Consider the following 26,912-nt stretch of genomic DNA (forward strand, 5'->3'; position numbering starts at 1 on the left):
GCCACCCTGTCACAACTCGAGTTGGTATTAATTCATATTTCTCATTCTTAACCACGGTAGTCCCTCCTTTCTTCGGAACTACCTGAACTGGGCTAACCCATTAGGAGTTGCCAACTGTATAAATAATACCTGCATCGAGTAGTTTCATCACCTCAGCCATAACAACTTCTTGCATCTTCGGGTTCAACTTGCGTTGACCCTGTCTCGTAAGGCTTGTGGCCTTCCTCCAGCTCTATCCTGTGCATACAAATATCAGGGCTGATGCCCTTAGTATCATCCAAAGAGTAACCTAAAGCCTTCCTGTTTTTCTTAAGCACACACATCAAAGCAGACAGCTGGTCATCATTAAGCTTAGCACTATCAATAGCTGGGTACTGCTCCGTATCATCTAGAAAAACATACTTGAGATTAGGAAGAAGTGGCTTACGCTCAGGCACCTTTACCTCTACAGCACAGACTGAATCAGCTTCAATGGTATAGCAAGTGTTTACCAAATTCTCGTTGGCCAGGCTTAAGAGCATCTCATCTTCTTCCTCTGTGATCTCGTAGCTTTCCATTGAGGCTACCAAAGCATCTGGCTCCTCAGCATTCTCCGCTGTATTACCTGCACACTCATCTGAACGCGTCAGATCAGCTAAGGGGTCCTTAGCTAAGGATTCCCTCCAATTACAATTAACAGCCCTGTCAACAATATCAATGGAATAGCACGTGTCATAATCAGCAGATTCAGTCGTCTTACGAGCAAGACTGAACTCAATGGTGTTATCCCCTACCTCTAAGGTTATGATTCCGCGTTTGACATCTATTACAGCTCTAGCTGTATGTAAAAATGGTCTACCTAAAATAATAGGTATCTGACTGTCCTCTGCAATGTCCAAAACAATGAAATCGACAGGAATAAAGAATTTACCCACTCGAACGGGTACATCCTCTAAGACTCCTAGAGGTCTCTGAGTCGATCTATTTGCCATCTGAAGGGTAATATCGGTAACCTTAAGTCTACCAATATTTAGCCTTTCACAAACAGAATATGGCATGACACTGACACTGGCCCCTAAATCACAAAGGGCCTTCCCAATTTCGTGGTTACCTATTGTGCAGGGAATTGAAAAACTACCCGGGTCCTTTAATTTAGGTGGTATATTAATTTGCGAAAGAGCATTGCATTCTTCCACAAAAGCAACATTACCATCATCATGAAAATTTCTCTTACGATTCAAAATGTCTTTCATAAATTTAGCGTAAGAGGGTACCTAGGTAATTAGGTCAGTGAAAGGAATGGTTACCTCGAGATTCTTGACCATCTCCAAAAACTTACCAAACTTGTGCTCCAGCTTAGTATTCTTTAAACGCTCCGGATACGGGACTGCAACACTGGCCGTAGGATCAATAACCTTCGACTTCCGTAAGTTTAAAACCTCCGTCAAATCATCAATAAGTGTAGAATCATGCAAACTAGTTGACGGATTTGCGTCCTGCACTGGAGACCCGGTCGATCGACCATTGGGCTCGGTCGATCGACCAATCACACTGGGCGTGAATAGTTCCTGGACAGAATCTCCTTCGTCAGGAGCTTCAGTCGATCGACTGGTGGTATTGGTCGATCGACCACATATGCTGGGTATGAATAGTTTCTGGTCAGAAACTTTTTCATCTGACAACCCGGTCGATCGACTGTTGTTGTTGGTCAATCGACCGCTGGTACTGGCAATTAAGTTCGTTTTCGCACCAGAAATTAAATTTTGCTTTTCATCCTTTTCCGAGTCTTCTCTTGGCTTATCAGGACATTCATAAGAAAGGCCACTTCGGAGATTAATGGCATTTATGGTTTCAATTGGCCCCTCGCATTTTCTTGAAGAATTGGCAACTTGCTTAGCCTCTAAATTCTCCAATTGCTTGACAAAATTCTTTGTAGACCCAATCCCGGCTGCTTCTATTTTCGCGACTTGAACCAAAAGAGTTCGGATTGTCTCTCTTAATTCCTCGGTTTCATCTGAATTATGGACAGGAATTTTAACTCTTTCCTTGAAAGCTTCAGAGGTCTCGAGCTTCTCGAGACGGGCAGTAATAGAAGTTATGAGTGTCACAACGGCACTCATTTCATCACTTTGCTTTCGCGAATTTCCACGCAAACTTCCAAACTCGACTCTATGGACTGCCATCTCCTCAATAGTGTTCCAATCTTTATTCTGACCGATATTATTTTGGAACCTACCATTCGCAGCTGCATCCAGGATGACCTTGTAATCATCATATAAAGCATTATAGAATAAGTTGCAAAGGTACCACTGCTGGAAACCATGGTGAGGGACAGCCCTAACCAAACTCTTGAAACGTCCCCATGCTTCACAAAATTCCTCATCAGGTCCTTCCTGGAAATTTGTAATTTTACTTCTCAAGGCATCTGTCTTTGCAAGTGGGAAGTATTTCTTGTAGAAGGCTAACGCTAGAGATGTCCAATCTGTGACTCCAGCTGCTACCCTATCAAGGTAGCGGTACCAATCTCATGCCGAATCCTTCAAGGAGTATAAGAACATTATCCCCTTTACTTCATCCTGGGTCACCCCAGCCGGTACAGGTATGGAACAACAGTAGTCTGTGAAAATTTCCATATGCTTCAAAAGATCCTCGTCCGGTAGACCAGCAAACTGATTTCGCTCCACTAAATCAATATAAGAGGAACGAAATTCGAAGTGACCCGTAGTAGGGGTAGTTAACACGTGTCCCTTTGGAATGTGCTGTTCTTTTGGCTGAAGATTGTCATATATCGTAGTCATGTTCGCAAGATGAGAGTACTCAAGTCTTCCTCTCAAAAACTTGTCTTCTAACTGTGCAAAAGCAAAACTAGAAGCAAGAGTAAGCAACGGCCTCAAGGAACCAAAGTTCCTTGAGACAAGAAAAATAAACTAAAAATAAAGCAAAATGTAATTACACCGTCTCCGCAAGAACGGCGCCAAAAGTTGATACTGTCGTTTTGTATCAAAATTAAATTTATAAATCTGAACTAAAACTATAGCTAGTGATAGTAGGGGTCGAACCACAGAGAGACAAGATCAATTCTATTTGCTATTTTCAGTCTAAAAAAAATAACAATTAAGTGGGGGTTTTGAATTGGTTTGATTCTAAAGACTAATTGACAAAATAAGAAATTTCTCAAATAAGATAAAAAGAAGATCGGGAACTTCGGTTCACCATGGCTAAGGTCAGATCAATAAGGTAGCAGAGGTCCTATAATACGGTCTCGGGAAATATGAGCAAGCCTTTCGATCAATGCTCAAATTAACCTTACGGTCTTCTAATTCCCTAGAATTTCTCAAAGCTTTCGCTCAAAGGAAATTCCAAATCTAATGATAACTTAATTACTAATCTTTCAATCTAGTAAGAAAGGTTTATCAAAAGAAAACAAGATCGATATGGAAGAAAATCATACTAATAAAATTGACCCTATTTTACGCCATGGCTCACCTCGTTCCCAATCAATAAAATTAGCTATGCATGATTAAAACTATAACAATTGCGAAATTGAAGGCAAGGAATGAGATTGACATAATTGAAATTGAATTTAAGACAAAAGAATAAAACTGAATTTCTTGAATAAAACTAATAATAACAGGAATTAAATTGATTAGAAATAATGAAGATGGAAATTGCATTAAAACTTAGGAAGAATTGATGAACAAAGGCAATTGAATTGCAATCCGTAGTCTACCTTTCTTCCCCAAAAACTAGATCTAAAACTTGAGTTCTTCTCTAGTCAAAAGCATAACCTAAATTATCCATCTATTCTACTGATAAACGATGCCAAAAAGTTAATTACAATTGGGCTTTTTAAAAGTCTAACACGAAAAACCAATAACAGCTGCGAAACCTGGTCGATCGACTGAGTAGCATGGTCGATCGACCAGCCAGAAACAATGCAGTAGCTACTGCTGAAATTCCACGGTCGATCGACTGAAGAGCCTGGTCAATCGACCAACTGTGCTGTGTAGAAACTCCTTTCTCTCTTCAAATCAGCCACTTCACTCCAATTCACGCATCCCAAGGTGAGTGAGTCCGAACTCCCTTCTTCCAAGCTTCCCTGAAGTTGCCTCCGAAGGACGATTTGGGCTTGATTTAGCTCACTTCCACTCATTCCTACAATAAATCATAGAAATTACAAAGTAAATCATTTCGGGAGAAATAGTAGCTTTAAGCTAACGAATACGCATGGAAATACGTGCCAAAACTGCAAATAAAGTGTAAGTGTTTAATAAAGGTATTTGAAAATAGAGAAAGCCAATCATGGGAAGCAAAACCCTTATCAAGTCTTTCATATATTCGATGTGGACTCTCCCTATTGTTGCACCAAGTGAATCTAGGTCCCTTAAAGGGGATATCCATCAGACAATGTAAATTCTTCCAGTAAGAGAATAAGTTTACTCCTCTGATCAACTTATCACTGCCGCCTAACTTATCAGAAGAGAACTCGACTTGACTGAAATCACCTATAAGCAAAAAGGGTTTATCAAGGGAATTAAGATGACAGGTAAAATTTTCCCAAACTCCACCCTTTTTTGTAAGATCGGGTTCACCATAAACATAACACAAGTACCACATGCTACCCTTACACTGATTAACCAGGAGGATAATAAGATTGCAACTGATAAAGACACATTCTAATTTACAGCTACGTTTCCACCAACCTAGAGCCCCCCCTTTTAATCCGTTAGCATCACACCCAGCAGACTGAAGGAAACCCATAGGTCGCAGAAGAATATCAACTGATTGTACATCACACTTAGTTTCACTAAGGAAGATGAAATCTAAACTATTATGAAAAGACCTACATATTGCTCTAATATTAGGAATAGCGGGGGCAAGCGTATCCTTAAGACCCCTGCAATTCCAAGCCAAACCTTTCATGGAAAACAATGAGGTTGAGACCACCACATCCGGGCCACCCAACAGCATTGCCAGACACCAACTTCACCCTACCAAGCACATCTCATACGGGAACCCAAAACCCGGAAACTGACTCCATCAGAAACACCATCTCCGAACCATCCAACTCAACTAACAAGATCACACGAACACAAAAGAGACACTACACCTAGATACACCATTCCGAAAAGATAGAGAAAGGACCCGACGACCACCATGATAACCAACATAGAAGCCAAAAACCATCGGCACCCACACATACCAAAAGTGCAAAACCAACATATCTCAACGACTCGAAATACGATAGGTACAGAAACCTCAAAGACACTTGGAATCAGCAGAAACAAGAGATGGAATTGAAGACCCTCCAACAAGCAGACAAGGTGGACCAAGACACCCGAAACACGACAAGACACCTCCCGGAACCACCGCCAAGCAAGCAAACAAACCAAGCGACACAAGGAGAGGGAGCGACAGGTGGGGGAAATGGGGGGATTACTGTATCGGACCCAAAAGGCAGCCACTTAGGAGAGTAGCAACCTCAACAGATGAGTTAACCTCATCGACTCAAACAAACCAAGTCATAAACAAGACCAACAATCCAGGGGTGGGGGGAATGGGGGATCACTCCTGGATTGAGAACGAAAAATGGCGGTGACAGGACAAGGTACTTAAGGGGACCGGTCAAATAACTCTTTAAACTTATTATAAAATATAAACTTGTAAATAAAATCGTATGACTAAACCATCATAAAGATAGTACACCACCAAAGACTTGTCACTTATTATACTTTTAAGGAGATACAAATCCATCTCCTATAATAACTCCTTGCCTATTAATAAGAACGACATAAGACATCACCAAAATCAAAACCCAACACCTCCCATGATGAAAGTAAGGAGGCCAAAGAAGAAAGCAACAACAGACCCGCCAAAGAGGGTTAAAGCTTCTATATGATAAAGCAAAGTCGAAAAAGCCGCCATTAAAGGAGCATCCAGCTCAATCAACGGAGGAACACGGAAAGACGAAGAGCGAGACTCTTCAAAATCAAATAAACTACTCAGACTTGTCACAAGATGGAACCGACAACAAACGAAAAAGCAACGGGAGTGATCCAACCCGTGACCCACAAATAGACGGGTCAAACTATCAAAACGGAGAAAATGAATCACAGGAGTACCGGAAAAATGCAAAATAGAATGAGATACAAAACATCACCGGCGATAGGCCAGGTCGGACCCATCCCCGGCTACATAGCAGCGGCGACGGAATGGCAGATGGAAGGAGCTGCGGGAAAATAAAGTTGATAAAAGGGGGTTTTTGGGATATGAGATGCGTCGAATCGCCGGAGATATTGGGCTCATAAAATCTTACCATAAACTAGCTCATATAATTATGAACTAGATGAGGCTTAAGTATTACACACATTTTTTTCCAAGTTATATTTTACTCAAACGTATGAAATTTGTTTGAAAGGAGAAATTATCTTTCAACGAAAAATAACCATATTAACCCGTGCAATTATTTGGTGGCAGCTTCAAAAACAATAAAGCTCTTAATCTTTATTTTTTAAAGTTATTTGATAGTAATAAATCTTAAATAGCAAATCCATGCAATTTGCAAGTGATTTTATTAAATGATGGCAGAAGTTATATAAATATTAAAAATAATAATTTGTTTAGATATTATTTGATACATAATCTATAATATACTTAAGGATAAATTGCAAAATACTACCTATTAAAGTCAAAAAATTTTAACAAACTACATATTATACTCTTTTGTTCAAAGTACTACCTATAAAGTTACTAATTTTCTTAAATTGCTATCTTATACCTTAATAAGGTCTTATTTGAGGTAAAATAATCAAAAACTCAAATTGTAAAGTTATAATAATTTGATTTACCCAAATTTTCCCTCTTTAAACACCCACTTAACACCATCTTCCTCACTTTTTATAGCCACCACAAGAATCATCATCCACCACTACCACGAAGTCACCACAATCCCACTATTTTCGACGTTTGCCATACCTACCACCACCACCACCTAATCCAGCCACGCACTAATCCGTATCAGCCACCCGTATAATGCCGCCCAAGTCCCACCTTTAACCCACCACAAACACCTTAAGTCCCCACCAATCGAAAACCCGAGATCTAAGGAGGACGATTCTGCAATGATAGTAGGAGGTCGTAGTGTAATAGTGGTCACTTAGAGTGAGACAAATAGTGGTGGGTGTTGAAGGTGGTTATTATTAGTGGTGGTTGTTGATGAGAGTGGTGGATGTTGATGGTGGTGGTGGTGGTGGATGGATGAGTATGATGAATAAGGAAGAGTAAAAATGGATTAGGATTAGTATAAAGGTAGTATGAGTAGATTATTTAGGATTAAATTTAAAAAGGGGATTACTTAATGAAATTCACTTAATAGCTATCAATTAAATTCTTAATCCAGTAATTAAGTAGTAACTTTGGGAAAGTTGTAACTTTGTAGGTAGTAATTTGAATAAAAAATATAATATGTAGTATTTTGAAAAATTCTGAATATAATAGGTAGTAGCTTGCAAATCGGCCTATACTTAATTATTTTAATACATTGATGGTTTATATCTTCGAGTCTTTAACCCACCAGGTCGGATTTTGAGACTAAATTAACTGGTCATTTTAAGTCTGGGCCACTCATACCGCCTTGAAAAATGACGGATCGAGTTGGGGTTATTGTTTGGCTCATATTTTGACATGATTATTATTCATGTCAATATCAATAAAACCAAAATGTAAACTCATTTAATTAAATATATTATATTATATAATTAATAGACTATACTATTAGTTGTATTACAAGTGATGGTTTAGAATTCGAACTCTGTACTAAAGTTTTCGAGTTTTGTTTTAAAGAATCTGAGCTGCTGTAAAGTTTCTGAACTCACACACTTAAACATAAAAAAATTGTACATAAGCTCGAATAAATGTATAGTGGTTGTACAATACTTATTATAAAACCAGAGATATAGTAGTATTGGAGTTTAGTATATGGTTAATACTTATTATACCGATATTTATATGCGAGAATAAGATTTTCAAAAATATGAAATCTATAATATTAAAAAAATTTAATAGCATACTCGTGCAATTTGCAATATAGCTGGTCACTTGGTCGGATGCTCGGTTGTGTCATACAAGTAAGGTTGGAATAGGGGTCGGTCAAACACGGGTTGGATCAAATGGGTTATGGGTTAAAGTTAGAGTACAAATTTTAAAAATGTTTCTAACGTCTTTTATTTTGCGATTTTGAAGTCGAAAACATATTTTTTTTGAAAATAAAATCATAGTTAATATATATCTACCCATGTTCAAATTATTGTATATAAGTCCAAAATGTATATCTTCACAAGTTAATATATTGAAGGGGGTGAGTTAAAATATACAATGCGGTTTATCATATGTATACGATGTTGTACATGTTTAATGAAATTTCATGACGGGTATTAGTAGATCAACAAAATCGTTTATAAAACAAGCATATTGTATGCAGTATGCTACGAACTTCGATTGTGGAGGTAATAGTAATCAACCTAAATTAACATGTATTTATGACACAAAATATCAAAACAATAATAGCCTAAATCATTATTTTCTTACGTTCTTAATAATAACAAATTTGAATAGTGAACCTGTAACACCCCCATACTCCAAGTGCCTTACCAGGACCACTCAGGTATAAGGATGCTACCATCTCGGTTACCCGAGGCATGATAATCATATGACAATAAAGAAACATACTTTATCAAATAAGTTTAAGTGATTACATTACAAAACCAACTGTAAGCAAAATACAACTGTTCTCAAACTATAAACCAACTGAAAGGAACTGTTCTAATAAACACAGCGGAAGACTAAAGACTCTGATATGTGATGACTCCATCCCCAACTAGATCCCACGCGTATCCAAGATATACCGCAAGCAATCGCTCACCACCCCGAATGGATCACCACGTTTTTAAAACATTTAAACGGGTCGAGTACTAATCACACAACTTATATATATATATATCAACAAGAAGATACATGAATGACTTAACCGTCACACATACACACAACTACTCCAATCCCATCAATCTCAATCACCGATCGTCCTTTGGACCGCCCGAGTGGGGGACCGCAGCTGCCGTTCCCACCTAAGCCCCGCTCATCATACCGAGCGATAACCCCGTCCCATTAATGTGCACATCCCCTTCCGTGGCGGGTTCCACGAAGGGCGAAACTAGGGCGTGAAGTCACTCCCGCAAGTGACTCCACTCAACCGAGAACGCATCTCGAGAACCATAGACAACCAATCACAATCACAACATCAACAACCGTTTGAATCTATCAACAATGTACAATCACAATCACAGTAGTCACAATATAATCACTATATCAAACAATCAATCTCACACATCAACAATCATCCCATTATGGGACTAAATCGAGTAGGGAATCCTACCGGAAAGCATAATTATCGACGGTCTCTACAATTTGTATCAAAAAGGCTCTTCTACAAAACCTCCTCCTATCATACAACATACAAACACTACCGAATCACAATCTACACAAAAACCCCCAAATCCCTAAATTAGGGTTTAACCAAATCAAAGGAAATACAATAAAAGGGTACATAGATCTTACCCTCGACGCAAGGAACTCAACGGTACGAACAACGACAAGAATCGACCGTCGAACTCCGGAATTGCTAAGAATGCGATTAAGAAGATGGACTTGTTTGCTTTCTCTCTTAAACAGGAATTTAGGTTTTGTAAAAGTGGTTTAGAATAATGACGACGAAGCTTAAATACCTTAATCGCATAATTAACAAAACCCGAGAAAACTCTCCGTAAAACCGGACACTCGATCGAGTACCCAAGGTACTCGATCGAGTACCCCCCTACTCGATCGAGTGCCTAAGGCTACTTGATAGAGTACCCCTTACTCTATCGAGTACCTAAGGCTACTTGATAGAGTACCCCCTTACTCTATCGAGTACCTAAGGCTACTTGATAGAGTACCCTCAGTCGAAACTTTTCTAAAACGCAACTTACCCTTACTCGACAGAGTAAGGCCTACTCGATAGAGTACCCCAAGACTTATAAATACGGAGTATTACAGTCTTCCCTCCTTAAAAAGAACTTTGTCCCCGAAGTTCAACCCATACTCTAAAAACAACCATACTAACTCGACCAAGACACAACAACATAACTAAGAACTCAAAAACTCGACCAAACATAAAACATGAACTCTTAACACCCACTCCACCAACTATGTTTACTTCCTTAACATGACTCACGATATCGCATCCACCACATATATATCTCTCACGACACCAACTTCATACATAACCAACCACCATCCACTAACACTGCTAGCTCCATAATATCATCCACTATCAAATCCAAAATCAAGACACTCCTAGACATCAAACGGAATGTTACATTCTATCACCCTTAAAAGGAACTTCGTCCTCGAAGTTTACTCAGACTCATAACATCATCCTCCAACTGTCAACATTATATAAAATATTCCCACACTCTGAAGCATCACACTACTACAAGCACGGCCATGGCCTTTTATAAGTATTATCCACAAAACAAATCCCTCCTTTACACTACGCTAACACTCTACTTCCAATTATATTACAACATGCACCACCATGAAACTCTCTTTTATCGCCTCCTACTCCTCTTAAGATAAATGTTACGTCCTCGTAACTCACTAATACTAAATCCTAGATATATCTTTTCATAATCCTCATCACCGCCGCATGTCAAAGATAACCACCTATAATCTAAACACTCGCCATGCACCTACCCAAGGCTCACTTACTTAAGCAACTCTCATACTTCACTTCTCTCGTCACACCACCTAACCTATACCACAAAATCCTTAATTTAACCCAAAACTTCACTTGTTCCCTATTACCGCAACATGACACACCTCTCTATATAAACTACATAAAACTCTTACCACCAAAAGCATAACTCACGATCCACACTTGTTACGTACACTCACACTAGATCCTCAAGTTCCTTTCTTTTATTACCGCAAGCCTCATACATAACTTAACACGACACTAATTACTCAACGCCCTACACTCCTTTGTCTCAACAAAGGATTATGAACCACCCGCATATATCGATCATTACTACACATGTTCTACGAATCACTTGCCATTACCATGTCCACTAAAGCCTTATCTAGAACAAGATCAAAATTCTTGTAACAACCTCTCACAACCGTGTCCCATCAACAGAATATCACTATACCATGACAACAACGAAAACATATTCAACTCTATTTCATATCATATTCTACCTCATTCTTAACTTAACCTGGTAAAGAAAACATCAATAAGCAAGACAACTGTCTACATGTTCAACCAAAACTCACAAAGAACAACAAAGAAACAAAACAACAATCTATGTATAATCGGTATGCACTTTCGAAAACTCGTATCATAATCATCCCGCCTACTCCACCACAACCGGTGACGACATCACAACACCGCCACCAATGACCACACCGTAGTGCGAAAATACCCGCATCACAACACTAAATATCGAGCCCGGATCACCACCCGAGGCACCACAACCACATCGATAGACATCACAACTACATACAATTCCATAAATACGACTGGAAATAACCTTTCGGACAAGAAAACTTACTCAAATCCACTTTACTCAATCACAACGCAACATATTATATGAATAAACAGATAAGCATCTCATGAACATCATCTCTACCATTTCATGGAATACACGTGTGTTATTAATACACATAAAATTATAACTAGCCATGTCAAATTAATCAAATTATTACCTTTTTGGATATCATTCAATTAAACTACCGTGTCCAACATATATATTACAGAACATTCATAAAACAGCTTTATAATTATCACACCATACCACTTCTTGTGAGGTCAGAACCTCACACAAACATTTACACATATCGTAGACCCGTAATCACAACCAACTAGTCAATCCTGACCACGTAAGTTACCACTCAACAAAGGTTACCTGTTGTCCGAGCTTAACTCGCATGCCCCTCATCACATTCTTCCATTCGCATCACCAGCACCTTCTGCCATACATAACCATACCGCTAACACTCATTATGCGAAACCACCTCCTAAGACTATGTCTTATACTTCCTGACAACCATACTTTTATCAATTCAGTCTTTAGAAAATTAGCCTCTTTAGAATTGCCACTTTTCTAATATACCCTTACCCTTAACCACTAGTCAAAGACCATAACACTACCACTGTCCGGGCATCAAACCTCTTCACTCATCTCTAAACATCATGATTTCTTTTCTATCTTTGGTTAACATCCCAAACAACGAACATCAAATCCATGAACAAAATTACCTCAACATTCTTCCCAATATTTTCCTTAATTGAATCATCATCCATTTCTCCACCAAAATCTCATATCATGTAGATATTCTACTAACTTCTTACTTTCCTTAATTTCTCGAAACTCATTATTAAACATGTTGTCCTGAAGCTCCCATATAACCATTAACTAACATCGTCATGATAATATCACACATTTCGATGATTCCTTACCTTTATATCACATAACTCCGGTGAATATTTTCCTCGGCTTACTTTTATCCTTCTTTTCTCTTTACACTCAATAATACCAATTAATAGTTCAACTCCTTATTCCTTCTAGCTAACTCTTTAGAAATCCATGTACCCCTTCGTTACTCCAAAACTCGAATTCCATTATTTTCTACCGACATCATCCCACTCTTTCTTACCATGGATCTTCTCTTATTATGCTATCACTCACACTTGCCACTAATCTATCCATAGAATCAACGTTTAATGTTCAAACAATTGCATCTCCTTTTTTACATCTCTAGAAATCATAATTCATTTAATACCGTTAATTACCCAAGGAAATCACACAGTAGTTTCGTCTCTCGATAACACAAATTTCCAAACTCAGTCACTACCTGCAAATCCACGTCGCGACATGTCCCATTAAGTTCGCTATATACCACTATTTCCAAACGACCTTTCATTACATATGTTCTTACTCAACACTATTTCTAACCATCTCCCTCCATAATTTATTATACATCTCAGGTTGCTACTATCCACATCCTTTCTTTCAATCTTTTCATTCTCACGTTCCTTAAACTTACATCATGCCTTGCCCACATTCACTTACATTTTCATTACTCAACATACAATCATGTCACTCATCTCGTCTCACACAACATGCTCTATGCCTCAATTAAGTCTTACTAATCCCAACACATATAAATCATGTCCTCCCCACCGAACTCATACTCATCATAGGTGCCACTCTTTACACCACAAAATTGGGTAACTTACGCGTCAAGACCAACATACATGTAAAACAATGCATAAAGAAGCAAAATAACGCCTTTGAATTAAACATAATATGCAACGAAGTCAAAAGATAAACATATGACCCAAAATAGGGGTCACTAGATCGAGTACAGGCCACTCGATCGAGTAAGGGACTTACTCGATCGAGTAGATGAAGATCAGAAGCACGTAAAACAAATCACCAGGGCTACTCGATCGAGTAGCTAAGGTACTCGATCGAGTGCCCCCTTACTCGATCGAGTACCAAGGATACTCGATCGAGTACCCCAATTCTCAAGCCTTTGTCCAGTTTTCAGTAAAACAGCCATAACTCACTCATTTCTTGGTCGTTTTGGGTGTGTGACCTATCGTTGGAATCGTAAAAGAACAAGCTATCACCTCCAATTGGAATCACATTAAAATCATTTACGTATCTCAAGTTATAACAGTTTAAAGACAACTTTGCTGTAATCAGACGACATAATTATTTGATTTTTACTTCCAAACAACTTAAACAACAACCAAGTTAAACGAAAACAACCCAATACTCATGAAACCAGTAGCCCCAATCACATATTATTATTTTCGAAAACAACGCAACAACATTCATCATGCACTACCCACATGCTTTTATTCTATAGCCTTTCGTAAGACAAATCATACTCATACATTACATATCCTATTCCATGTTACTAACATAACAACACTATAAAATAACTTCCATTATATAACCTGCTTAATCCGGAACCATGTTATCATACCACGATGATTCATCTTTTTCCACTAATTCATCCATCATACCACATATTTACCCACCATATACGTTCAACATATTCACCCAAAGCACATGTTCAATTCATACTCCTAACCTTCTGTACTTTTACTCAACACGACAACAACAACATGTATACTTACACATCGCTTTATATATATATATATATAGACAAAACACTTTTCCTTACGTAATTATAACATGTCAAATTACATGTATCAATAATTATACTTTCATGCTTTACAATCAACCAACATACAATTCACGTCATTATCATCTTTCATCCATCAATTCATACAACATACTACTACATAAATACACACAGCACACAATAAGCACATAACGATCCCGACACATATCCCATGGTGACCGGTTCAAAATTGTAGGGCGAGTTCGCGACTTTAGGACGTCTCCCAAGTCTTTGCATTAGCTCCTACAACCTTTACCCCGGGTTCATTTTAATTGACTCCCTAGATTCATTAGATTCATTGGTTACAGGTTTCAGGATCGTCTCTCTGATACCATTTGTAACACCCCCATACTCCAAGTGCCTTACCAGGACCACTCAGGTATAAGGATGCTACCATCTCGGTTACCCGAGGCATGATAATCATATGACAATGAAGAAACATACTTTATCAAATAAGTTTAAGTGATTACATTAAAAAACCAACTGTAAGCAAAATACAACTGTTCTCAAACTATAAACCAACTGAAAGGAACTGTTCTAATAAACACAGCGGAAGACTAAAGACTCTGATATGTGATGACTCCATCCCCAGCTAGATCCCACGCGTATCCAAGATATACCGCTAAGCAATCGCTCACCACCCCGAATGGATCACCACAGTTTTAAAACATTTAAACGGGGTCAATACTAATCACACAACTTATATATATATATATATATCAACAAGAAGATACAGAGATGCATGCCTTAACCGTCACACATACACACAACTACTCCAATCCCATCAATCTCAATCACCGATCGTCCTTTGGACCACCACCCGATGGGGGACCGCAGCCCGTTCCCACCTAAGCCCCGCTCATCATACCGAGCGATAACCCTGTCCCATTAATGTGCACATCCCCTTCCGTGGCGGGTTCCACGAAGGGTGAAACAAGGGCGTGAAGTCACTCCCGCAAGTGACTCCACTCAGCCGAGAACGCATCTCGAGAACCATAGACAACCAATCACAATCACAACATCAACAACCGTTTGAATCTATCAACAATGTACAATCACAATCACAGCCGTCACAATATAATCACTATATCAAACAATCAATCTCACACATCAACAATCATCCCATTATGGGACTAATACTGAGTAGGGAATCCTACCTGGAAAGCATAATTATCAGACGGTCTCTACAGCTGTATCAAAAAGGCTCTTCTACAAAACCTCCTCCTATCATACAACATACAAACACTACCGAATCACAATCTACACAAAAACCCCCAAATCCCTAAATTAGGGTTTAACCAAATCAAAGGAAATACAATAAAAAGGGTACATAGATCTTACCCTCGACGCAAGGAACTCAACGGTACGAACAACGACAAGAACTGACCGTCTGAACTCCGGGAATTGCTAAGAATGCGATTAAGAAGATGGACTTGTTTGCTTTCTCTCTTAAACAGGAATTTAGGTTTTGTAAAAGTGGTTTAGAATAATGACGACGAAGCTTAAATACCTTAATCGCATAATTAACAAAACCCGAGAAAACTCTCCGTAAAACCGGACACTCGATCGAGTACCCAAGGTACTCGATCGAGTACCCCCCTACTCGATCGAGTGCCTAAGGCTACTTGATAGAGTACCCCCTTACTCTATCGAGTACCTAAGGCTACTTGATAGAGTACCCCCTTACTCTATCGAGTACCTAAGGCTACTTGATAGAGTACCCCCTTACTCTATCGAGTACCTAAGGCTACTTGATAGAGTACCCTACAGGTCAGAAACTTTTCTAAAACGCAACTTACCCTTACTCGACAGAGTAAGGCCTACTCGATAGAGTACCCCAAGACTTATAAATACGGAGTATTACAGAACCCGTGCAATTTGTATGGGTTTAAGACTAGTATGAAAGAAAACAAATACAGAAGAATAGTCTGCTTTAAGACAGGTGAAAAACCCCCTTAATTCCTTAGTGTAATTGGACGATACCCATGGGTGAAAAAATCTGGAAAAAAACAAATGATAAGTTAGATTCAGGAGGAAAGCACGAGAAAATCCCGATTATAAGAGCAAAGTGCCTAATTATAGTAGGAGGTAATCCACTTAGGTTTATTAAAATACCTAAATTGACGTGATAGTCGATGTCAAATAATTCACCGAGCTGGCTTCTAAAAAATAATTAACTTGGATACATCGCTTTTTCTTCTTCTAACCACTGCCATAGCAAAATAGTCAAATCGTTAATATCTGACTTGGCAAAATTTATGAGGACGTTAAATTGGACAAAAATAAAAGAAAATAAATTTCATCAAATAAAAGCTAATAAAGACTAAGAAAAACATTGAAAATATGTTGGTGGAGATCTGTTGTTTATATACTAAACAAATTTGTTATTTTTCTCAAAAAAAAAAGAAATTTGTTAGTCATTGGTATTAGGATTCCAACGTGATAAAAGTTGATGGTCTCTCAAACTTTATATACTTATTGTTATACTTATTTTGTTTTTTATATAGTTATAGTTACTATTTATTATCTATTTTGTTGAGGTGTTTCACGAAGGTTGGAGACTATGTAATCGCTCGAAAAAAAACTTCCTTTATTAAGATAGATAGATAGATAGATCGATAGATCGGTAGGTAGGTCGATAGATAGATAGATAGATAGATAGATAGATAGATAGATAGATAGATAGATAGATAGATAGATAGATAGATAGATAGATAGATAGATAGATAGATAGATAGATAGATAGATAGATAGATAGATAGATAGATAGATAGATAGATAGATAGATAGATAGATAGATAGATAGATAGATAGATAGATAGATAGATAGATAGATAGATAGATAGATAGATAGATAGATAGATAGATAGATAGAGATAGATAGAGATAGATAGATAGATAGATAGATAGATAGATAGATAGATAGATAGATAGATAGATAGATAGATAGATAGATAGATAGATAGATAGATAGATAGATAGATAGATAGATAGATAGATAGATAGATAGATAGATAGATAGATAGATAGATAGATAGATAGATAGATAGATAGATAGATAGATAGATAGATAGATAGATAGATAGATAGATAGATAGATAGATAGATAGATAGATAGATAGATAGATAGATAGATAGATAGATAGATAGATAGATAGATAGATAGATAGATAGATAGATAGATAGATAGATAGATAGATAGATAGATAGATAGATAGATAGATAGATAGATAGATAGATAGATAGATAGATAGATAGATAGATAGATAGATAGATAGATAGATAGATAGATAGATAGATAGATAGATAGATAGATAGATAGATAGATAGATAGATAGATAGATAGATAGATAGATAGATAGATAGATAGATAGATAGATAGATAGATAGATAGATAGATAGATAGATAGATAGATAGATAGATAGATAGATAGATAGATAGATAGATAGATAGATAGATAGATAGATAGATAGATAGATAGATAGATAGATACTAGATTTAATGCCCGTACAATACACGAGCTTGTTTGTGGTGCTCTGTCATATATAATGTAGTAACCAAAAAATGAAACTCATATTTACCATAACTAGTGATATAATGTTGAAAATCTTTCCCTACTTAGCTTATTATTATGTGCCTTTATCATATTATGTTCTAGTTTTAACTTAAGAATCTTAGTAAGATACTCCCTTATGTAAAGTCTTCTATATTAGTTTGAGATTTGAGATTGATGTATATTAACTAAAGTCGCATTTCGCTATGTCGCAATTACGGGAAAAAATAGTCTTATATAAAAACAAAGGTGTAGTAACATGCCTTTTTTTTTAAGTTGGAATAGTCCGTCACTGAATTGAAGTCTTCATGGTGCAATAATTTTTATACACATTTCATCCCCAAGATAAGTGGCTCAAATACCCACAATCTCTAACTTTATAGAAGTTCATCCTTTAAAACTTATTCTAAATTGCAACACTGGCATCAAATATATTAAAAAGCTGCTATGTTAGCATAATGATTTTGTAAAAGTTTGCCCCTTTTCTACAATTCATTTTCTTTGGAACTCTACTATTTTACTTTTAAGTCCTCATCGTTAATTTATCCTCAACATTATTTCCGAAAAACTAAGTATTGATTATCTTTTGTGAGGGGCAATGTAAATAGATAATTGAAATGAAGGGAGTAATTGTTGTTAACTATAGTTAAATATTTGTCTCTTGCATTTGAGTGATATAAATAGAAACAAAAGTTATAAAAGAAACACATGTTCATCCTTTTTATCATTATTATAAAAAAAAAACTTCAAAAAAAGATTGATATGAAAGTGTACTCAATTAGAAAGAGAAAAAGAAAACGGTAGAGGTGGTATGTATGAGTGAAGTACGTATGTAAAATTGAGGGCTTTAGGATGATAGGCATAGGGAAAATAGGTAAAGTATTAAAGTCATTTTCAACTTCTAGTGCTCCTCCATTTAAGTTTTACGGAGTATTCAAAGGCTCTCTGGTTTGGCTGTCTTTTAGGACTCAGACTCACGGAAGGGGTGGATATTGATGTTAGGAATTGGGTCATAAACTAGGTTACTTACTTTCTAAAAGGGCCTGATCCTAACTCCCTCCTCTTCCCTTTTCTTGCTACCCTCTGGAGAATTTGGTGTTGCAGGAATGAGATAATCTTCCATAACCGCCGCCCTTGGCCTATGAGTGCTCTCACTGCTATTCTGGGTGACATTCAGTGTATGAATGAGGTTGTGTGTAGCAAGAGTGCTTGCCTTATCCAAGCGTCTTTCGTGGACACCTCTCCTGATTTTGTTTTAGTTAAGAGGATTGGAAATTCCTTTCCATTTTGGATTGTTGGTGGGCCTGATTGTGGGAATGTTTGCACGGTCAAGTGTGATGCTGCTTGGAGAAAGGAGAGAAGTTCTGGTATGGGGTGGTGCTTGTTGGATGATAATGGAACCTTAAGGACTTCTGCTCATGCTCGCACGTTTGCTTCTTCTGCCATGCATGCCGAAGGACATGTTGCTATCATGGCGCTAAACTTGGCCTTGGACGAAGGCTATCTCCATATTAGACTTGTTACAGATTGTCTTTTTTTAGTTATGCAGGTTGCCGAAGCGGAGAAGGCGATTGCGTCTATTAGCTGCATTATAAAGGATCTTAAGTCTATTGCGTCTCGTTTTCACTGTTGTTCTCTTAGTTATTGTCCTAGGGGAGTGAATAGGATAGCTCATAATCTTGCCCAAAAAGCTCTATTGTAAGCTATGCTATGTATTGTTGTCAAAAAAAAAGGTGTTCATTGTCTATCCAATTCTAGTATTTACCAATTTATATCTCATATCAAATTTACATAACAAAATCTATTGACTTACTATTTAATTAATAATAATACCCATTTGTAAAAGCTAAAGTTTTTAATATTCAAAAATTAATACTCCGTGCTAAATATTGCGAATGATTATATGAGTAATATACAATTGTTTTTGGAAAAGAAAATTCTCACAATTATGTGACTTTTCAAATCATAGGTATAGTGATAGTAATTCAAACTATATCTTTAGTTAATCACAAACTAAAGAATATAAAACGGTCTTACAATGGAAAACGGTTCAGTTTTGTTAAAACTATTCATATGTTTATTGTTGATAAATAGGTAAATTTATTTATACAATAAGACTATCTCACACAATAATTACTACTGTCGTTAGTTTGTGTGTATAGAGATTAATCTGACATTAAAAAGGTGTCGTAAAAAAAGTGTTTTATAAGAAAAAGTAAGCAACTTTAGGTGATGTTTGACCAAGCTTTAAAAGTGTTTTTGTAACTGAAAAAGTAGCAGCTAGGCCAAACACCCTAAATTATGGAGTTTTAAAACTACTTTAAAAAAAAAGTCAAAAACAAATAACTTACTCCCAAAAGTAGAACTAGGTATTTTCTACTTCTACTTCTACTTTTCACCAAAAATTCATTACTTATGCATTTTTTTCTCTACTATGTTGTACCTCCACTTTTTCTCTTCTCTGTATAATATTTGCTTCTTTCCTCTCGCATACACCATCAAAGTACCGGGTGTGTAAAATTATAGTTTTGATTTGCTTCTCTTCTCATACAATATTGGTTGGCATAACTTTGATTTGATAAAGGTGTGTAAAATTATACGGAAGGGTAATTATGTAGTTTTAGTATAATTGACGAGTGATTACATAAAATTTTTAAACGTTGATTTTTATTCAAATGATTAATCTATAAATAATATGGTTAATGAAAAAAGTAAAAAAAAAAAGCTGGATGGAAGTAGTTAGGCCAAACATATAAAGTTTATAAGAAACCGCTTTTACAAAAATATGGCTAAACAACCAAAACTTTTCCAAAAAGTAGTTTGTGAATAAACTCTTTTTATAATGAAAAGTTATTTTACACAAGTAAGGTCAAACAGCACCTTAAGATAATCTATGTTGAGTGGTTGATCCATCTTATTATTATGTCAAACACATAAAAGTGTTGGTTTTAACAATTTGTTAGGAAAAAAACAAATACTATGATGAGATTTACTAATCAATTCAAGTCTAAGTATCTCATACAAGTGATCTCTTACTTTTGAAACTATACAATTGTACCAAAAACTATAAGATGATAAACCTAAACAAAGGTAAACTATTTTATTTTAGTCATCACATTGAATATAAAACCGCTTAGTTGATGATGAAGGTTTCTTATTCGTATCGCTACCCATCATGGCCTTTACTATTGGTCGAAATTTTACTTCCATGATCGTAAAATCCACACCCATTTGATTAAACCCTTCTTTAGATAATGATCACATCCAACTAAAAAAATAAAATAAAAAATATTAGTATGATGTGAAGTATTTAGTTTGAAATTTTTTTTACCAAATAATAAACGAAGTTTATAACTCTAATTATAGCTATACATACAATTTCGGAAATCATTTAAATTTTTAACATAGCACAACGCCGGAGTTTGATCAAAACAGCCAACTTCAACTAATACGGACGATATTTTCACCGTTCAGGTAAACTTTTCATGCATCGCAAAAAAATAAAAATCACTTACATTGTATCGAACACATGTGGCGATAAGTTCGATAGCACTTACGTTCTGTCAAAGCCAAGTGACAATCTTTCATAATATTGAGCATCATTCATTCATGACCTGAAAAAATAATGAAAAATCATCATTAGTAAATAATATACCAATAAGCGTTTAATAAAAAGAACTAACATGCATTCATCATACGATCATACAATTTCATACTCCCTCCATTTTCCTATTTTCACCCCTTTGCTTTATTGTGGTCTCCAAAACGTCACTTTGACCGTATTTTTCGATGTCTATATGTTATTTTTTTCTTGAATTTTTTTTCGTGAAAGATGTCTTGATATTAATTGTAAATGTTTTAGTTTTATAAATAAATAGCTTTTATTCTCTAACTTATTGACGATCAAAGTTCAGAAACTTTGACCTCCAAAAAGCAAATGAGGTGAAAATAGGAAAATGGTGAATGATCATAGATCCTAATTAGACACTCTAATTAAATGTCAAATTATTTCATAACTTGAGTTTATGTGATCTATGTAACATGCATGCAATATAAAAGCATATTAATATAAAAGAAGAGGAAAACAATTTTCCTTCAATTGAGAAATGGTAGTATTTGGGCACAACCAAGATCACTCATCTTAGGTTGTTCTTGAGCTTAAAATAAATGGCAAGATCCTCCATCTTCAAGTGTCCAAAATAGAACACCTCCTTTCTAAAGCACCCAAGAACTTACCCAACAATCTTACTAATATTAACTAGATATTAGTAAGATTAACCTTGATAATATACATATATATGAATATTACTAACAATCTTAGTAATTTTTTGTTTTACTAAAAACTTAGTAAATTATGGGTTTTTATTATTTTAGAGAGAAAAGAGAGCTACACATGCAAATGTTCAAAGTGTAGTATCAAAATGAACAACACCAAAGTGTTGCTTATAAGAGGGAGCACGGTTGGAGAGTAGTAGGTGGAGTGTGGATTTTGTCTTATTTTATTGTCCAATTCACTACATGCATAATGATCACATGACAACTTATGGAAGAAAATCTAGTAAAGTGAAATGATTATGATCATCCACTAACTTCATTTACACGGTCCAATGTCCCATTTAAGGGTCCATTTTGGTTCTTATATTTGTCGCACAAATACGTGTAAATTTTATTTAAACATCGTATCATGTTTAAATGCTTCCAATTAATTTCGTCTAATCACTCCGTAAATATACGTGTACTGCTACACATATACTTTACGTACCAATACTAATCACATTAGTCAGTTAGTACCAATCTTAACAATTAACTGCTTAATTATTAATTCCCGCTTCAAAAATTTATTATTCAATTATCGCATAATAAAATAATAATTTCCGCGCCTTGAGTTCACAAATCTCTCTAAATTAATTTAATCGACTAACTCTTAGTCTATTTATCAAGGGACTAATTTAAACTGTATCTTATACAATTAATTAGCTTTCGTGTTGGAGCTCGTTCCTTCAGGTGTGATTGAAAGGGATCAGCTGAACACCGCCGTCTCACGACAGTAACGTCAAACCCTAGTTGGCCAACCGTTACCGATATACGTTGATCAGCTGACTAGTATTGCCAATGAATATCCCATGCATATTCCTTAATGAGATTTAATAATATTATCACGCACTATTGTGGAGGACAAAACTCCAACAATCTCCCACTTGTCCGAGACTAGTTGTGCGATGATTATAACACACAATGGTGGATAACTCCTTATCACAACAATATCCTGCTTGTACTCTACAAGGGTGTGTTACCAATTCTCTTGTCCGTTTTAACAACAATCTCCCACTCAATGCAAGGTGTCTTTCAGGTCGCACTTGCACATGAACATATTGTGAGTGGTTTTCTCGATCGGGAGTGTGACTACCTCACCGGAAAAATCTCTTACAGATTACTTCCGAGCGTGGCCACACATTCAACTCCTCGAGTGGCCTTGAGATGTTTAAACCCAACGTGGGTGGACAATTTCTGTCTGCCCTATCTATCCTATTGCACAATACAGATCACCATGACCCAGTAGATGTCCTTTGGCCCCTTTTCACGACACGACCTAGGACAAAAACCAAAGTCACTCGGAAACTGCACTTGCTTAGATGATAGTCTCCATTTTAAAGAATCGACTCATAGGAATATCATAGAAGTCCCTGCCACGACCAGGCGTCTATAATAGATCTAAGGGGCTCTATAAATGTTACTGCCAGGCAGAGTGTCCCACAGTCTGCCTATATAAACGACTAGTCATCCTTATGACCTTATGGTGCTGAACCTACCATCAATTGTCTTACAATCTAGTCACTCCGAGACGTCACCTCATTAAGTGACTAGGGGCTAATACAATGTTCATCCTATTCACTTGAATTGGGGTTCAACATTGTCTCCACAACCAATTCGGATAAACAAGGTATTCATGTTTTCAGTCATACTGAATAATTGAGTTCTTAAAGAAACTCTAACAATGAATGCGATCATCACTTATGTAAATATCAATATTCTATCCAATATTTACATAACGATCTTTAGCAATTAAGGTATACTCCTCAATTCACATTGAGATGACATAACCATCATGTCTACCTTATGCCTATGGCTTTGGTTAGAGGATAAGCAACAGTTGCATCACTCTAATTTCCATTGCTATTTTCCTTTGTTCTATGCAATCTTTTCATCACATAGAGCCTTTTAAGTACATGTCTAAACAAGTTTTTGGACTCTGGTTCTAAAGCCAGTCAAACACTCCCACTGTTTTCACAGTCTCTTGGGATACGATATTCGGCTAACAGAACTACTCTAGTCCCATTAAATTCTGGTTATCAACTATCTCTCTTACAACATCGGATGTTGTAATGTACTTAGCTTTCATTCATGATTTGTACGTATAACACTTATACATACACATCCGTCATATGACATCTTTTATGTATGACTCCTCATACATGTTTGCTTTATACATGTATAACTTCTTATACACATATGTATAACTTCTTATACATATTATTCTTTATGCACATAGCACTCTTACATGCTAACCATTCCTTAACGAGGCCCATAACATCTTATAAGAATATGAATGTTTCCATGTAATCCTTTTACACAAAATTCATAAATTCCTCCAAACTACAAGAGTAAATCCTCAGTGCTTCTCAAGTACTCAAGGATGATCTTGATTAATCATCTAGTGACACTCACTAGTAAATGATTGGTAATGACTTCTCATATTCTCAATATGATACTTCCCGACGAGAGAAGCTTTTCGCATATTTAATAGATCCTGCAGCGGAAGCATAAGAGATTATATTTATTGTTCAACAACTTGAACGAGTCAAGAATCTTATCACATAAGTCTCTTGACTAAAATGCTAATATCCATGGAGATCTATCTCATTAGATCCGGATGTTTAAGATGTGCATGCTATTCTCAAATATTCACCCGAGAATATTTCTAGTCACTAATATGTCAAACACATATTTAGACTAAGAAACATCACCTTAGCTACATTTCTAGTCACTAATATGTCAGGCACATATTTAGAATAAGAAACTCACTTTAGCTCCCACTAAACTCCATGTATCATCATGGTACCTCGACACTCGAGTAATACCATTTTGATAGACTACATGATTGAACCCAAAGTTCCAACTCTTTGACGTATATATATCACAAAAGGGATCTTTCAAGCATGTCAGGCTTCTTAACATTGACAACATCAACAAAACTTCTCCCTTCATAAGATACATTCAAGGAGAAAGTTTCGTTATCCTCTTGCCTAAACTCATCCTCATGAGAGGCTATATTGCTAAGACCATACAGATTGATAAAGGCATTTGAGTTGTCACAAACTCTCTATAACCAACCCAAATTTTAAGCATCTTATGTAACCTTTATGACAAGATCAAGGTAACCTACCAAAGTATTCACCTTAAATCAAGTCTCTAAAACATCTCGTGTTTCCTTCCTTATCGCATCGTGTGCAAGGAGATCAATTCGAATTGCATGGTGACACGCCATCACATAGAGTTCATACTATAGAAAAGCCTTTGATGAGGGTTTAATATTCGTCACTTTTGAAAAGTAACGCAATATTATCGCAAAATTATCTCCTTATAACCACTGAGCCACAATAAAGAACGTCTTCTTGCATTATACTCAGTTTGTGGGTCTTGGACTTCCGTAAGTTTAAAATTTCTCCCACTCTGTCTTCCAGAAAATGAAAATCTTTCTGGAAAGACAGTATTATGAGCCACAAACTCTTTGTTCTCGTTTTGGAGGAGTAAATACCAAGTGGTTCAATTTTGGATAACCCTCACAAATACAAAAATTGGTTCTGAGCATAAACATTTATGATCCCAAATGTATAAAAAGACAAGTTAGGGACTCTCCCTATCCATATTTCATATGGAGTCATTTAGGCTATTATAGTCGGGTTTTAAACTTTTAGTGAGAAAATAGCTTACAAAAATTGCGAAAAACCTCAAACTATATGTCATAATGTTCGGTTTATATACTTGACTATACCATACTCTATGGTGTCCCAAGGAGAAGGTATTATGTGAACTGGTTCACAATCTTCTTAGTGATTATCAAGGTCATTACTTGATATTACCCATTTGATCTTCAAAGTCATTACTTTGAAACTTCCGATCAACATCTTGATCTTGACGTGCTTTTGGTTTACTACTTCATTTTGAAAATATTCCACGTTTCAAAAATCACTTTTATGTCTTATTAAATAGATATGAGTTTTTCATATCTACTTAACATTACGGTAAAAGTAACGAAGTATATATATATATATATATATATATATATATAACCAACTATCGGCCTTAAGCATCCGTATGTATATGGTCAATCACCTCACTATTGTGTTTCTTTTCTGCAAAAGAAAAACATAATACATGCACACATACCATAAGACTCACAATCAAATGGTTGTTCAATGTGCTTTTCGTTTACTCGTTTGAAACGAATTTACTTGAGGTTTGATCAATTGGGTTCACCAGATAAGAGACTTTAAAATCTACAAGATAGTATAACATTTAGTTTTCGTGAAGAATGTAAAATTCATCTAACTTAAGTGGTCTAAACCAACCACCAAGTTATCATAGGAGTAGGTACAACATTTTGTTTTAAATCACATAAGTGATGCCTTCTATGTAGAAACATAGATAATTACATTCTTTTAAAACCATATTTAGGTACATTTGTCCTTATCGAAATCATTGCAATTCTAGCTCTATTTTGATACAAAAATGTCCTATGCTAGACGTGTTACGTTTTGTCAATTCATGTAAACTTCTTTACAAAGAAATGACCCGTACTTGGTATCGCATACCAAGATAGTGGAACTAGCATATCCATTGAGTAGATGCCTCTTTCAACTTTGTTCTATCACATACATCTAGGGTTGATTCTTCTTAACTCCCACTCACTTTCACATTCCTCTTTGCTTCAATCAAGCAAAAATAAATCTCATGAAGACCTCTCTTCATGTCATTCGTGATATTTTATACACTTAGTAAGAGTGAATTACTATAAAGTGAGTGCAA

The 26,912-nt window shown here is 36.3% G+C and overlaps 1 long non-coding RNA gene and 1 other non-coding gene across 2 annotated transcripts; one reads left to right on the forward strand and one right to left on the reverse strand.

Annotated features, from left to right (window-relative positions):
* Nucleotides 1-2,295: 2,295 nt before the first annotated feature.
* On the forward strand, nt 2,296-2,404 carry LOC141636093 (small nucleolar RNA R71). Its single transcript, XR_012540729.1, has one exon. It is a non-coding gene; the product is annotated as a small nucleolar RNA R71 (small nucleolar RNA).
* Nucleotides 2,405-16,071: 13,667 nt separating this feature from the next.
* On the reverse strand, nt 16,072-22,211 carry LOC141633116 (uncharacterized). The gene is made up of 3 exons (XR_012537920.1): nt 21,341-22,211; nt 16,387-16,480; nt 16,072-16,270 (listed from the first exon to the last, which is right to left on the reverse strand). It is a non-coding gene; the product is annotated as an uncharacterized LOC141633116 (long non-coding RNA).
* Nucleotides 22,212-26,912: the final 4,701 nt, after the last annotated feature.

This window comes from Silene latifolia, chromosome Y, assembly GCF_048544455.1.
Source record: "Silene latifolia isolate original U9 population chromosome Y, ASM4854445v1, whole genome shotgun sequence".
Lineage (NCBI taxonomy): Eukaryota > Viridiplantae > Streptophyta > Magnoliopsida > Caryophyllales > Caryophyllaceae > Silene > Silene latifolia.